Source organism: Macaca thibetana, chromosome 17, assembly GCF_024542745.1.
Source record: "Macaca thibetana thibetana isolate TM-01 chromosome 17, ASM2454274v1, whole genome shotgun sequence".
Lineage (NCBI taxonomy): Eukaryota > Metazoa > Chordata > Mammalia > Primates > Cercopithecidae > Macaca > Macaca thibetana.
In genome coordinates, this window is record NC_065594.1 from 19415059 (window position 1) to 19431727 (window position 16669).

Genomic DNA, 16669 nt, shown 5'->3' on the forward strand with positions numbered 1-16669 from the left:
CCCTAAAAATAGGCGGTGCCCTAGTGGATAATTCTTGGCAAAGGAAGCCAGCTTCAAATTTGGCCTTGCCTTCATTTCTATTCCGGTTTTTCAGGGCGTCAATCAGAGAAGAATATTTATTTGGTTAAAGGAGTCTTCCTACAGACTTTCCCCAAATCCTTGAAATCTTTGAGGCTCTCCTGCCCAATTATTTCTTCAAATGTGATGTAATAGTTTACTTTTATTTGGTCTTTCTTTAAAAAACTTGACGAGGCAGGCACAGAGAACCTATAATACCAATGTCCCTGACACATAGGTCCAAAGGATTAGAAATATATATTGAAGGGTTTTTACAGCTAACCACCACACTGTTGTATCTAAATATCAATTTACTGAACCCCAGGATGTTGTTGAATATTTCACTTGTTTCCAGTCTTTAGCTATCACAGACTATTCTGTAAGAAATAACCTTGCATAACTTCATTTCATGTCTGTAGAAGTATATATACAGGAGGAGTTTCCAGAAATGAAAGTCATTGAGTCAGCAGGTATACCCATTCGTAATTTTGAAAGGCACAGCCAAATTGCCCTCCACAAGGGTTATATCAAGCTAAACTTTCTTTTCCATTAGACCCACAGAATGTTAAACTTGAAAATAAATTTGGAGATCACCTTGGTGACCCCCTTTAACTTAGAAACTAAGAGAGGTGCAGAGAGGCCGATTTGCCCCAGCTCCCATAATAAAAGGGGTGATGCCAGGGCCATAGCTCTAATTTCTGGCTTTCCTATCGGTAACCTTCTCAAAACAGATGGAAAATTATAAATATCCTGTAATCCCACTATAACAATAACCATTATAACTTCGTGGTGTATTTCCTTCCAGTCAACACGCAGATCTTAGTAATCATAGTTAGACGAACTCCACTGAACCAAATCAAAGTTTGAATTAAAAGACCAAATAGACCGGGTGCAGTGGCTCGTGCCTGTAATCCCAACACCCTGGGAGGCCGAGGCAGGCAGATCACCTGAGTTCAGGAGTTCCAGAACAGCCTGGCCAATATGGTGAAACCCCATCTCTACTAAAAATACAAAAATTAGCTGGGCGTGGTAGCGGGTGCCTGTAATCCCAGCCACTCAGGAGGCTGAGGCAGGAGAATCCCTTGTACCCCGGAGGCAGAGGTTTCATTGAGTCAAGATCACACCACTGCTCCAGCCTAGGCTACAGAGTGAGACTCTATCTCAAAAAAATAAAAATAAATAAATAATAAGAGATCAAGAAAACAGAAATAAAACAATGATAGTGATAATAAGATTGAAAGAAGAGATTACAAAAGAAGTTTTTTGGTTTTTTTTTAGTCAAAAACGTAAACGTTGCCGTCTCTGAAGGGTGACAAAGTATTTAGGTCATCCCTGGTTCTGCTTAAGAGAAAAAGTTCTTTTCTCCTTCCTTGTGTTTTGTGGTTGCAGCTTGCTTTGAAGGCATTTTCTACTGATTATCACTCAGCTGCTGCATGTGTCTGAACTGGGAAGAAAATAGGGAAGAAAAATGTCTCATGTCAGGTAAGGACAATTAAAATGAAAAAGGAAATTTATCCTTATAAAGCCCATCTCACAAAACTATGTGATGTTCTTTTCTGGGCCTGGTTTTCAGGGTAACTATTGCCTCGTCCTTAACAGGAAGACTGAGGGATGGTTCCCTTTGATCAATTCCCAAGCAGAAATTTCTACATTTACCCCTCAGTAACACATGATGGATGTCTGGTTTAAATTTTTATTTGTCGAATAGATAATTTAAATTCTATTTAATGAGTAAGTGAAAAACTTAGATGCTGATTTTTCAGTCAGGGCACTTCACTTCGTATTTCACATTCCCTTTCCCCAACAGCTCTCTGTTTCCAAACCTTTGTCTGAATTATTAGGAGGTACTGCTATCAACCTGAAACAGCCTTTCTTCACTTAGCCCATAGAAAGTAATAATCTGAAAAATATATATATATAGCCTCGGGTCTTTAAACCAATGTCCTGAAAGCTGGCATATTAACTGGTCGCTGTAGTAAGATTAGAAGTAACCATTCGTTTCTCTTAAGGGATCATTTCCTTTGGGTTTTGTCACTAATTCCACAAATATCTACAGAGCACCTCCTACATATATGCCAGGTGCTGTGCATCTTAGAGTCCATTGTTTTGATGGAAAATTCCTTGAGATCCAAAATGGTTTATTTTCCCTGATACGATATTTGCTATCAGAGTTAAGAACGCTGTTCTTTTCAAATCAGCAATGCAGAGTGACAATGTTTATTTGGAGAAATTACAAAAAAAATGTTTTCGATAGATAAAAGCTAAGGCTGGAAAAATCGAAATATAGTCACCATTTTGGAGGAAAATAATGAGATGAGGTGGAAAAGATTTAAAAATGCACCATCCACAGGCACTGGGAGTATGAGTTCTGACCACTAAGCCTCAGGGTCGGGATGATCTAATTACAAACAAACAAAAGAGGAGACTACTTCTGGTTATCTGTCTGCTAACCTGTAACAGAAGGGAAGCAGTGAACCACTTCTTTTGTCAATTCTGTTGTGAAGGGCCAGTGTTTGTCAACTTCAATAAACTATTCCTTCACTTTATGTATTAGTGAGAGACTACTTGTGGGTCTCTGTAGGAATACTAACACATATTTGTAGATAACCTAAATGACCAACGATACAGAATGGTTAAATAAATAATGGCATATCTATAAGGTGGAATTTCACACAGCCATTTAAAATAAAATCTTTGGGCTGGGCAGGGTGGCCCACACCTGTAATCCCAGCACTTTGGGAGGCTGAGGCGGGCGGATCACTTGAAGTTAGAAGTTCCAGACCAGCCTGGCCAACAAGGTGAAACCCTGAAACCCTGTCTCTACTCAAAATACAAAAATTAGCCAGGTATAGTGGTGCAAGCCTGTAGTCCCAGCTACTAGGGAGGCTGAGGTGAGAGGATCACTTGAACCCAGGAGACAGAGGTTGCAGCGAACTGATATCATGACACTGCACTCCAGCCTAGGCGACAATAAAATAAAATAGCCTTCCCAAGCCGCAAAGGGGATACACATTCGAATTAAAATTCTTTCTAATTTTGAGAACTCATAGAATTGCCATAACATTAATGATGGTACATGAAATTCCAAATTCTCTGAATGTCACAAATCTGAATCTTACATTCATGTTTGAAATACAATGTGTTTTCACTATTTTATTTCTGTTTCTTGTCATATTAAAGCTCTTAACACACTTCCAAAAAAGGGGGGACATATGTATTAAATAAGAAAATGCTGCCATGTCGAACACAGATGGTAGAACGTTTCTGGCAGAAAGGAAGTTTAACAAGGCATTTAACTTATTTACTTGGAAAACTAATATGCATGAATGTTCAAGTAAAGCAGTAAGAAATTAATTGCTGTTTTACAATAATCAGTTTTTCCAATCTAATCGCCCTATTTCCATACCATGATAGCAGAGAAAGGGAGTCAACTGTGATTGTAAATAAACTACTGACTAAGAGAATCCAGGATAGGAATGAAGGAAGAAACTGTTAGCATTTTATAGTAACTAACCAAGTTGCTTGTCATTCGTTGATAAAAATCAATAACAAGAGGTAATAACTGTGTAGTCAGAGTACATGTGTTTTCCATATGGTACCTACAGTCACTGACTGTCAGCTAGGGTATAAAAACAGGAGGCAAGAGTTTATCACATTTCAGATTTGGCTGACTCACAGGGCCCACCCATATGCAAAGTCTACTCTGGCAGAGAGTCAACATAGATGAATAGTGAGTATTTCCCTGGGATATCAGGTTTCTACTTTGTGGTGAATACAGCCTTTAAAACACACTGAAATATTCTATATTCTAAGGTTTAACATTTAAAAATGGAATTCCTAATTAGCTGATTACTGATATAGTGCTGGAGGAAAGATTAATTTGTCTCGTGTGATGCCATGTGTACTTTAAATAATTTTGTGTTTCAACAACAAACTGAAAACAGAACATTTGACGGCTATGTTGCATGCCTGAGCTCTAGAGCATTCCAACCTGGAAAAATTCTTTCTATAATCCAAGACTAGGCTCCGGAAGCTCTCTTCCTCATTTTTCAGATTTACAGATCATCTGACACAAGATGAGCTATAAGTCAATAAATATACATGTAAGTCTGCTTTCAAGATGTTTTCAGTTATAAACTAAATCGTTTTTCACCCAGAATGAGAATATACACATGAAAGTTTTCTTTATGCTCCAGTGTTAATAAAAACTGCTTTTTTTTCCAACAATAACTATGGACCAAGCACTTTACAGCTATTATCCAAATCAGTCCTCCAAGCCACCCAATAATATAAGAGTTATTATGACTCACATTTTACAGAAATTGAAACTAAGGTACAAAGAGCTAAGAAACTTACCTGAGGTCTTATCTTAGAAGCTTATCTAATTATAATCAGACTTCTTATCCAAATTCAGAGTTCATCTCCTGTTTAACATGACACTTTCTGCCTCTATAAAATGTTGGGTTTTTCTAGAGGACAAGAAATGGAGAGGTTAATTTAAGGTTTCAATTTTTTTTTTCCAGAAAATTGACATTTGGACTTTTTTGGGGGGTAATCTATGTCAGCAATCATCTCTGCCTAAAGCCAATTCAGTTTATGTTAATGATAGAAGCCCAGAGACAGAACATAAATAACAATAATAATGCTGATGTTTGCATGTGTATAAGACAAACCATGTAGGGGATTTCAAGCCATTAGCACTTGCTTATTTAAACAACCAGCCTAAGACCATATACAATAAGAGCAGCCAGCTCTTCCAGAATGGTTGGTTTATCTGGAACTCTTTCCAAATCTCTCCTTATCCTGAATAAAGGCACATCAAACCAAGTTCAACAGCCATATTGAGTTCTATCTCCATCAAAAAAAAAGGGACTAGCATTGGATGTTTATCAAAAAGCCAGTCCTGCCGGGTGCGGTGGCTCAAGCCTGTAATCCCAGCACTTTGGGAGGCCGAGACGGGCGGATCACGAGGTCAGGAGTTCGAGACCATCCTGGGTAACAGTGAAACCCCGTCTCTACTAAAAAATACAAAAAACTAGCCGGGCGAGGTGGCGGGCGCCTGTAGTAGTCCCGGCTACTCGGGAGGCTGAGGCAGGAGAATGGCGTAAAAACCTGGGAGGCAGAGCTTGCAGTGAGCTGAGATCCGGCCACTGCACTCCAGCCTGGGCGACACAGCGAGACTCCGTCTCAAAAAAAAAAAAAAAAAAAAAGCCAGTCCTCAGCTGAGTTTCAGAAGCTTGGAGTTAGATTAGAACAAGTGAACATGTATTTTACAGTTCAGACGGTGGGCCTTATTCCAGTAATATGTAACCCACCCCACTCCCTGGACCTCCTTGGGAATTCGGCAGAGCCATAAGGTTTACTTTCATGAGGCGATAAACTAAAGCAAACAAACAAAGCCCTTATGTTCCTCTCTATTTCAAAGTTGGCTTCAAAGTTGAATTGCAGAGTGTCCCTCTCTCCCACCAAGTGGGCATAAAATATCAGAAATATTTTTAAAGCACCTTTAGAAAAAGTTACTGCATCAGACATGGTGGTGTGCGCCTGTAGTCCCAGCTACTCGGGAGGCTGAGGCAGGAGGATCACTTGAGCCCAGAAGTTCGACATACCAAGACCTTGTCTCAAAAAAGAAAAACTTGGCTGGAGGCTGGGCAAGGTGGCTCACACTCTAATCTCAGCACTTTGGGAGGCGGGGGGCAGGAGGATCACTAGGGTTAGGAGTTCAGACCAGCCTACCCAACATGGTGAAACCCCATCTCTACTAAAAGTACAAAAATTAGCCAACACAAAAAACTCGGGAGGCTGAGGCAGGAGAATTGCTTGAACCTGGGAGGCAGTGAGCCGAGATCGCACCACTGCACTCCAGCCTGGGCAAGAGAGTGAGAATTCAAAAGAAATGGGGTGGAATCAGGTGTCAGTGTACCCAGTTTTCATGAAAAGCATAAGTAAAACTTCCTTCAGCTAAGAGTTGTGGTTGTATTCTCTTTCCTTCAGCCTCACATCACAGAGAAGCATGGAAAGCCCCCATCAATCACAGACAAGAGGCTAGCCCTAGTCAGAAGAGCTTATCTCCGGCTACTTTCCTTTCAGGTGGGAACAGTTGAAATTGCCACTAAATCACAAAAGGAAAATCACTCCTTGGTGTTTTTCCATCTCCAGGAGATGTGCTAGTTTTAATGGCCCATTGGCCATTGGCCTGTGCATCCACTGATGTTGGCATCCGTAGATGCTGAAGATGAACGCCAACCGTTATATGATAACCCAGTAAAACAAAACCAGTTAAGCATCTCAATATATTATCTCTCTTCTTTAATGTCTATGTATTTGACTCATGATTTGATTTTCTCTTTTCATTGTAGACATAGCCAAATTAGGAGCCTGACAGAGGTCTGGGGAAGTAGGGTGGAGAAGGAAAAGAATGCTTCCCCCTCCTGGAGGGCTAGCATTAGGAGATATTCCTAATGTAAATAAGTTAATGGGTGCAGCACACCAACATGGCACATGTGTACATATGTAACAAACCTGCACGTTGTGCACATGTACCCTAGAACTTAAAGTATAATAATAAAAAAAAAATGCTTCCCACTCCCTGCTGTCCTCTGGACACGACAACACACCCTGAGTCCCTTGGTCATCTCCAGCCATGACTGGGGTGAGGAGAAGGCAATGGGAACACAGGGGCTCTTTACAGATCATAGCAACCCCTCATCAAGTTTGCCATGATGCTGGTCCTATATGCAAAATATGATAAAGTGAAATCACAAACAGATCTTCCAAGAAAAGCAGAAAATCAACAACGCATGATCAACTAGAACCTCTTTTATTCCCTAAGTAGTGTTCCATTTATTTTGTATTTTGAATTTTTATTTTGGTATGACTTGCCACCTACATACCTCAAAGAGGTATTGTAAGGATTAAAATAATGTCTTAAAGCACTTTGAAACAGGGATAAAATGTTTGTTCTCTGACATTAGTACAACCTCGTGGGTAGGTTTTTGTTAGTATACAAATTACTTTAACTCTGGTAAATACGTGATTTCTAAATCACTGATATTTGTTCTAAATTGTACCACAGCTTCTCCACATCCACGTGTTAGGCACATTGGTTGCCAAATCCAACCGGTCCTTTGTGAATTTAGAGAGGATATGTATAAGCATGGCACATCGTAGCAAGAATTTAGGAAAGCCTCTAATCTCAGGGATTGTTACTACCTATTCATGCCCTACAGCTTTGAGGGTTTTTGTTGTTGTTGTTATGGTTGGTTTTTTGGTTTGTTTTTTCTAGAGACAAGGTCTTGCTCTGTCACCCAGGCTGGAGTCACAGTGGTCCGATCATAGCTCACTACAGCCTCAAACTCCTGGGCTCAAGTGATCCTCCCACCTCAGCCTCCCTAGGAGTGAAGACTACAGATGCTTGCCACCACGCCCAACTATTTTTTAAATTTTTTGTAGATATGGGATCTCTCTATGTTGCCCAGGCTGGTCTGGAACTCCTGGCCTTAAGCCCCATGTCAGCCTCCCGAAATACTGGGATTACAGGTGTGAGCCATCGCACCTAGCTGCTAGGAGTTTTACATGGAAGTAAGTTGAGAATTTTGAACCTTTGATCCATCTTTTTATATGATCTGATATGCCAAAACTTTGCTAGAAAAGCTTTAAAAATCCTCATATTATTCTTGATAGTCTCAGCAGGCAATTAAAAAGCAGTTAAAAATAAAATTAGCTGACTCATTTCAGGAGTTTAGCTGACAATGGTACTGGTAGCTTCAGCTTGACAGATAATATTATCATAGAAAGCAGCACAACAACGTTAACAATCATGCAAATTTCTCTAAAACAATTGCAAAAGAGAATTGATACAATGTATCCTTTGATTTTCTGTGGCTCTTCTTTTGGACAAAATTCTCAAAAACTGAACGCACTCAGACACCCCAAGGCTTTTTGTAAGAGTTAGATGTTGCTTTAAGAAATATAAAAACTGGGGCTGGGCTTACTGGCTCACACCTGTAATCCCAGCACTTTGGGAGGCTAGGGTGGGAGGATCATTGAAGCTTGGGAGTTGAATTAAAAAAAAAGAAAGAGGAGGAAGAAGAAGAAAGAGAAACAAATATTGGAGACAAGTGACTGTCTCATAAAAATTTTAAAATCTTAACAAAATTAACTCAAATAAGAAAAGCAAAACATATAGAACAGCAGTAACAACAAAAAGTAGATGACTTGAAGGGAACTGAAATATAATGGCTTCTAAGTCTGGGATCTGTTTTTCTGGGTTTTATTTCTTTTTTTTTTTTTTTTTCTTTTTTTTTTGAGACGGAGTTTCGCTCTTGTTGCCCAGGCTGGAGTGCAATGGCGCTATCTCAGGTCACTGCAAACTCCGCCTCCCCGGTTCAAGCGATTCTCCTGCCTTAGCGTCCCGAGCAGCTGGGATTGCAGGCACCTGCCACCACACGCAGCGAATTTTTTGTATATTTAGTAGAGACGGGGTTTTGCCATGTTGGCCAGGCTGGTCTTGAACTCCTAACCTCAGGTGATCCACCTGCCTCAGCCTCCCAAAATGCTGGGGTTACAGATGTGAGCCACTGCGCCCAGCCGTGATTTCTTTTTTTAAGACTAGTTAAATTCTTATTTAGGAAGAACGCAATAGCCTAATTTTAATGTTCACTTTTAAAATTAAAAAGTACTCATGTCTTTTCATGTAGACGAATTATTTCTAACAAGGCAGATTCTGCAGTTATTCCTAGATTAGTTATTCTTGGCAGTTGTACTGTAAAACCACGTGTCAACTATGTGTACACACGATAATTCTATTAAAAGATATCATAAATGCCACCTTATTTTCACAGCCCAATTAAAACATACAACAAATTTAGTCACTAATAAACAAAAATTGACGAGAACCATGGAAACGTCTTAAATTAGAAACCAGGAAAACCTGAAATTTAAAAACAAAAGAAGCTGCTAAAATTACACAGTCAAGGTAAAAATTTATATTGTAAATGTTACCAAAAAAACATTTAAAGGTGTGAAAGGGTTTTATTTTTTTCTTAATTAGCAAGGACATTCTTAGTTCTACCTTTGGTGATCAATTCTTAAACAGGTCATAATGAAAGCATTATATTTTATTTTTATTTATATTTTTGAGACTGAGTTTCACTCTTGTTGCCAAGGCCAGAGTGCAATGGCATGATCTACACTCACTGCAACCTCTGCCTCCTGGGTTCAGGTAATTCTACTGCCTCAGCTTCTCCTGTAGCTGGGATTACAGGCGCATGCCTCCACGCCCAGCTAATTTTTTTTTTTGTATGTTTAGTAGAGACAGGGTTTCACCATGTTGGCCATGCTAGTCTTAAACTCCTGACCTCAAGTGATCCACCTACCTCGGCCTCCCAAAGTGCTGGGATTACAGGTACGAGCCACCGAGCCTGGCCTGTTTTTTATTTTTTTATTAAAAAAATTTTTTTTGAGATGCATTTCACTCTGTTGCCCGGGCTGGAGTGCAGTGGTGTGGTCTTGCTCCCTGCAACCTCTGCCTCCAGGGTTCAAGTGATTGTCCTGCCTCAGTCTCCAGAGTAGCTGGGATTGCAGGCATATACCACTGCGCCTGGCTATTTTTTTTTTTTTTTTCTTTTTTGAGATGGAGTCTCTATCGCCCAGGCTGGAGTGCAGCAGCGTGATCTCTGCTCACTGCAACCTCTGCTTCCGGGTTCAAGTGATTCTCCTGCCTCAGCCTCCCAAGTAGCTGGGACTACAGGCACATGCCACGACACCCGGCTAATTTTTTGTTTTTAGTAGAGACGGGGTTTCACCATGTTGGCCAGGCTGGTCTAGAACTCCTGACCTCAGGTGATCCGCCTGCCTTGGCCTCCCAAAGTACTGGGATTATAGGCATGAGCCACCGCACCCGGCCATTTTTGTATTGTTAATAGAGACCGGGTTTTGCCATCTAGGCCAGGCTGGTCTAGAACTCCTGACCTCAAGTGATTATCATGCCTCTGCCTCCCAAAGTCCTGGAATTACAGGCATGAGCCACTGTGCCCAGCCTATTTTTTATTTATTTTTATTTATTTATTTGTTTATTTATGTATTTATTTTGAGACAGAGTATTGCTCTATCTCCTAGGCTAGAGTGCAGTGGTACGATCTCGGCTCACTGCAACCTCCGCCTCCTGGGTTCAAGTGATTCTCCTGCCTCAGCCTCCCGAGTAGCTGGGACTACAGGCGCCTGCCACCACACGTGGCTACTTTTTGGATTTTTAGGAGAGACGGCATTTCACTATGTTGACCAGGCTGGTCTCGAACTCCTGACCTCATGATCTGCCGCCCTCGGACTCCCAAAGTGCTGGAATTACAGGTGTGAGCCACCGCGCCAGGCCACTGGGCTAATTTTTTTATGTTTTTATAGATATGAGGTCTCACTGTACTGCCAAGGCTGGCCTAAAACTCCTAGCCTCAGGTGATCCTCCTACCTCGGCCTTCCAAAGTACTGAGATCACAGGCGTGAGCCGCTCTGCCTGGATGAAAAATTATTTTTAAATGGGTCGTGATGGAGATTTTATTAAAATGGTCATAATGGATAAAGTACTTTCTTTTGTCTCCTGGAGCTATTCAAGGGCCTTTCTTGAGCTGGATCACAGAAGACACTTAACTTACCTCCCTCCAGGAGCCCTGTGCCACATTCCCTCTTCTTTTAGCTGGCTGAGAAAAAGAACAAGAAAAAAAGCTAGGGAAATTTTTTTGAATAAGTATTTCTTACTCAATTGAAAACCCGAAGCGTGCTGTGGTTCTCATACATACACATGATCATGAGCTCTGATACCCACCAGTGACCAGGCTGCTCCCAGGCGCTCAACTTCTTCCTTTCAATGATACTTGTCATTCTTTGATTGATGTTAGCACATCGAAATTCTTTTTTTCCTCGAGGAACCTGATTATTCTAGTCTGAATTGTGTTCTTCCTCCCCAAGTTCATATGCTGAACGTCTCACCCCCACTAAGGCAGAATATGACTGTATTTGGAGACAGGCTCTTTGGAAAGGTGACTAAGTGAAAATGAGACCGTTAGGCTGAGGGTTTAACCCAATCAAACCTCTGTCCGCATAAGAAAGGGTGATTTGGAGGCACACACACCAAGGATGCCTGCACGGGGGAAAAACCACGTGAGAACAGGGAGAAGGCAGTCATCTGAAAACCAAGGAGCAAGGCCTCAGGAGAAAGCAAACCTGCTGGCACGTTGATCTTGGACTCCAGACTGTGAGAAAATAAATTCCTGTTGTTTAAGCCACACAGTCTGTAGTATTGTGTTAGGGAAGCCCTCGCAAATTACAATGACTGTATGATCAATTACGTTTTTCCAAACATAGTTAGGTTTTTAACACTCACATGAGGAATGAAAGGACCCTAATTCAGAGAGGCAGTTAAGCAAATAAAGCACTAGTTTTAGAGGCAGTCTCAACCAAACCCACTCTCCTAATGCATGGTTGCTTAACAAAGCGGCACAGTCAGCACCGTACAGGAAAATTGACTATGTGCCAGGTATTGTTCTAAGCTTATTTATTTATTTATTTTTGAGGCGGAGTCTTGCTCTGTCACCCAGTCTGGAGTACAGTGGCACGATCTCAGCTCACTGCAACCTCCACCTCCCAGGTTCAAGCAATTCTCCTGCCTCAGCCTCCCGAGTAGCTGGGATTACAGGCACATGCCACCACGCCCAGCTAACTTTTGTATTTTTAGTAGAGACGGGGTTTCACCATGTTGGCCAGGCTGGTCTCAAACTCCTGACCTCAAGTGATCTGCTGGCCTTGGCTTCCCAAAGTGCTGGGATTACAGGCATGAGCTACCACACCCAGCCTCTAAGCACTTTTCCGTATAAACTCATTTACTCTTCGCAAGACCCTACTGGACAGGTATTATTGGCAGTTGAGGCACAGGGAGGTTGTGTTACTTGCACAGCTGGGATACAAACCCAGGCAGGCTAGAGCCACAGCTTTGCTTCTAACCAGTAATCCATGCTGCTTCCTTAGTTAATAGCTCTAATGCTTATTACCCCTCCCTTACCAACCAAATGCTCAGCAGGACAAAGTGGTAAATTCAAATTCAGGCTGTACTCCTTATTCCTCCAGGCAGTTTCATTATCTGAGTACTTGGCATAATAATATCTTTCTGCTGTGGGGGTCACCTGAGATAATGATACAGGTGCTTGCCTGTCGGATCAGCCCCAGGCGATGCAGGCCTGTGTGCAGTCCCCTCTGTATCTCAAGTTCCATTTGATGATATTCAAAGAAACTCCACCAGGGCCTTAGGTTCCATCAGGGGCTTCTTCCAGATCATCTTGTATCTGTAATGCACAATGATTCAGCCACACTCATCCACAAAAGCTCATTACCTCTTGCTTTCAGTAAACCAGACCGAACACAGGTAAGAAAGGGAGAAAAAAGAGGTCCCAACTCATGCGTCCCTGACCCCTGTTACCTCTTCCCTAGGCTTCTGGAGAGCCTGCCCTAGGCTGCTGGCAGCCCTTAGAACATTAGAAGGGGAGAATCTTTGGATGGAAAGTATTCGTGAGGAGGGCTCATTGAAAGGAAAAGGCAGCCTATTCAAATTCAAGTTAAGCTTAGACCAGATCGTATGGCTAACCCCCATAAGGATATCCTCCCACTATGTCATGTGGGGATAGCCATAGGACCTGGTCTATGCTTGCAGAGCCGTACCACCGTCCTCCCCACACCCGGTTGCCCGTAAATACAATTTGAGCTCCCCACCCGCCATGGTCTGCTGTACAGCTTAATACCAGACCTGCCTTTCCTGGAGCTGGCCTCAGATGGCTTCAGCTGGATCCAGTCCATCCAGATTGTAAGCTCTGGCCCTCCAGATAACCTCTGTGGCTTCCTCCAGGCCTCCCACAGCTGGGGCCTCTTGGAATCACAGCTGATAATGTTAGTTGCAGGCAATCACCCCGATCTCTAAGACTTCATCTCAGTGCTTTCTGTTCCTTTGCCAACCACCTGTTCAGGCTGATGATGACATTTAATGAATCTCCTTCCTAGTCTTGATAACAGCACAGGTCCCTCACTATAAGGAGAGAAACAGTGTTTCAAGAACCTGCTTTGGAAATTGGCACTCTCGACATACAATGCATTCCTTTCAGCTCATATTACTGCAGCTGCTCCAATGCCAGCATCTAAACCATCTCATCTTGCGCCCGGTGCAGTGAAATCACCTTGTGGGGAGAGCAGTTAATGTGTTGGTAGGGACTGAGGGCCAAGCCTACCCCACTGGGAACTGGCTGAGCTGGGCCCTGTGTTTGATAGAAATCCTAACATATTCAGAACCATAGCAATTTTCTTTTTTTGTGTGTTGATAGTTTACTTCCATACTACTAAAATTTGCAAAACACAATGCCACAGTCAAGGCTAAATACAGTGCACATTCTTGCTCTCTCTTTTTTATTTTTACATTTTTTTTGAGACAGAGTTTCACTTTTGTCGCCCAGGCTGGAGTGCAGTGGCGCGATCTTGGCTCACTGCAACCTCCACCTCCCAGGTTCAAGCAATTCTCCTGCCTCAAGTCTCCCGAGTAGCTGGGATTACAGGCACCCGCCCCCACCATGCCCGGATAATTTTTTGTGTGTTTTTAGTAGAGATGGGGTTTCACCATGTTGCCCAGGCTGGTCTCGAACTCCTGATCTCAGGTAATCCACCTGCCTTGGCTCCCAAAGTGCTGAGATTACAGGCGTGAGCCACCGCGCCAGCCGCAGTGCACATTCTCTAGCTGTGCTGCATGGCCACAGGGAAAGACATAAGCTTTCTTGTCCCCCTCTGTCTGATGGAAATAAACCAAGAAACAGAGCATTTACTTTTTCAGGAGCAGATTTATTCATGGTATTGGCTGCCCTTCTGGTAAATGAGCTGGGCCTCCAGGAATCAAGCCTGCCTATGTAAACATGGCACCCCGACCCCTGAGAATGTTAACTGGCCACTCCTCACCATATACTCCTGCCACGCCACGAGTGGATGGCTAAATGGTTCACGCCCAAACTGTCTATCTAGAAGCTATTGCGATCTAGATTTTTAAAATTACATATTCTAGATCCACAAAAGGTATAGCAGACTAGGTGCACTTAAGTTTTGCAATTTGTTTCAGCTTGAAGGATTTCCATACATAATTGCCCACAGTTGTTATGCAGTGTCAGCGAGCTAGCACAAAAGATTGTCTGCCTGAGACATAAACCGATCTAAACAGAGCTGTCATGATAGTTTTTACATAGATGATGATTCTCTCTTCTGCAAATTTAGGTCATGGTAATCTGTCTGTTACTTTTGATCTTCCAATTGAACTATGTTTCTCCATCTTGTCAGTGTCTTCGATCGTTTTCTTTTGTGAAGGGGCAAAAGAAAAGTTATCCAAAAATTTTTTTTCCACTCTGGTTTTAAGATAATACTTAAAAGTAATGTTTTATCGCCCTCTACTGGTATATGACATTAATAGCCATTTGCAAAAAAGTTAACAGAGAAAAGGTAATAAAACTCAGAAAAGTCAAAAAAAAAAAGAGAAAGAGAGAGAGAGAGAGAAGATTCTTTTATGTTCCTTTAAAAATTGTTTCATTTTTGCTTTTTTTTTTTGAGATGGAATCTCACTCTGTAGCCCAGGCTGGAGTGCAGTGGCATGACCTTGGCTCACTGCAACCTCCACCTCCCGGGTTCGGTTCAAGCAATTCTCCTGCCTCAGCCTCCAGAGTAGCTGGGATTACAGGCGCCTGACACCACGTCTGGTTACTTTTCGCATTTTTAGTAGAGACGGGGTTTCACCATGTTGGCCAGGCTGGTCTTGAACTTCTGACCTTGTGATCCACCCACCTCGGTCTCCCAAAGTGGTGGGATTACAGACGTGACCCACCTCGCCCAGCCAAAAGTTGTTTCTTTTTCTTTCTTTTCTTTTTTTTTTTTTGAGATGGAGTCTCACTCTGTCACCCAGGCTGGAGTGCCCTGGCTTGATCCCGTCTCACTGCAACCTCCGCCTCCTGGGTTCAAGCGATTCTCCTGCCTCAGCATCCTGAGTAGCTGGGATTACAGGCGCACACCGCTATGCCAGACTAATTTTTTGTACTTTAGTAGAGATGGGATTTCACTGTGTTTCCCAGGCTGGTAGCGAACTCCTGAGCTCAGGCAGTCCTCCTGCCTCAGCCTCCCAAAGTGCTGGGATTACAGGCATGAGCCACCACACCCAGTCATTTGCTTTATTTTAAAAAATGTTTATTTATTTTAATATTTTTAGTAGAGATGGGGTTTCATCATGTTGGCTAGGCTGGTCTCGAACTCCTGGCCTCAAGTGATCTGCCTGCCTCAGCCTCCCAAGGTGCTAGGATTACAGGAGTGAGCCACTGTGCCTGGCCACTATTTTCATTATTGATCATTGTACAGGCATCTTTTAATATTAGATATCTGACTTGTCTGCATCTTTTGTTCTAATATTGAGCTTTGCTGGGGGAAAAAAAGTTTATCAGTTGCATAATTTAGGGAAACTTTCTGAAGATACTTTTTAAGAAAGAATTTCTCTTAGATATTCTCATTCTCACTGAAGCATCTTTCTTTTTATTATTATTATTATTATTTTTTAGACAAGGTCTCCCTGTGTTGCCCAGGCTGGAGTGCAGTGGCAAAATCAGGCTCACTGCTACCTTGACCTCCCGGTCTCAAGTGACCCTCCCACTTCCTCCTCCCAAGTACCTGGGACTGTAGGTGTGTTGCACCATGCCGGGCTAATTTTTTTAAAACTTCCTGGGCTGGTTGAAGCTTCTTTTCTTTTCTTTTTTTTTTCTTTCTTTCTCTCTCTCTCTCTCTCTCTCTCTTTCTTTCTTTCCTTCTTCTTTCTTTTTGTGACAGAATTGCCCAGACTGCCTGTTCCCCAGACTGGAGTGCAGTGGTGCAATCTCGACTCACTGCAACCTCTGCCTCCCGGGTTCAAATGATTCTCTTGCCTCAGCCTCCCAAGTAGCTTGGATTACAGGCTCCTGCCACCACACCCAGCTAATTTTTGTATTTTTAGTAGTGACGGGGTTTCACCATGTTGGCCAGGCTGGTCTCGAACTCCTGACCTTGTGATCCACCTGCCTCAGCTTCCCAAAGTGCTGGGATTATAGGCTTGAGCCACCACACCCGGCCTAAAACTATCTTTTTTGTTTTTTGCTCCTGGGTTCAAGAGATTCTTCTGTCTCAGGTACCCGAGTAGCTGGGACTATAGGCACGTGCCACCACGCCTGGCCAAAATTTTTTTTTTTTTTTTTTGAGACAGAGTCTCACTCTGTTGCCCAGGCTGGAGAGCAGTGTCGCGATCTCGGCTCACTGCAAGCGCCGCCTTCCAGGTTCAAGCCATTCTGCTGCCTCAGCCTCCTAAGTAGCTGGGACTACAAGCGCCCGCCACCACGCTCAGCTAATTTTTTGTGTTGGTTTTTTTCAGTAGAGATGGGGTTTCACCGTGTTAGCCAGGATGATCTTGATCTCCCGAGCTTGTGATCTGCCCGCCTCGGCCTCCCAAAGTGCTGGGATTACAAGTGTGAGCCACCACGCCCAGCCCTAATTTTTGTATTTTTAGTAGAGACAGGGTTTCACCATGTTGGCC

General features: G+C 42.7%; 1 long non-coding RNA gene across 2 annotated transcripts; it reads right to left on the reverse strand.

Annotated features, from left to right (window-relative positions):
• Nucleotides 1-1426: 1426 nt before the first annotated feature.
• On the reverse strand, nucleotides 1427-12600 carry LOC126940353 (uncharacterized). 2 transcript variants are annotated; one of them, XR_007720717.1, is made up of 4 exons: nucleotides 10877-12600; nucleotides 10707-10751; nucleotides 4414-4526; nucleotides 1427-1501 (listed from the first exon to the last, which is right to left on the reverse strand). It is a non-coding gene; the product is annotated as an uncharacterized LOC126940353 (long non-coding RNA). The 2 variants fall into 2 exon arrangements; XR_007720716.1 differs by having other exon boundaries at nucleotides 10707-12600.
• Between the last annotated feature and the right edge of the window lie 4069 nt (nucleotides 12601-16669).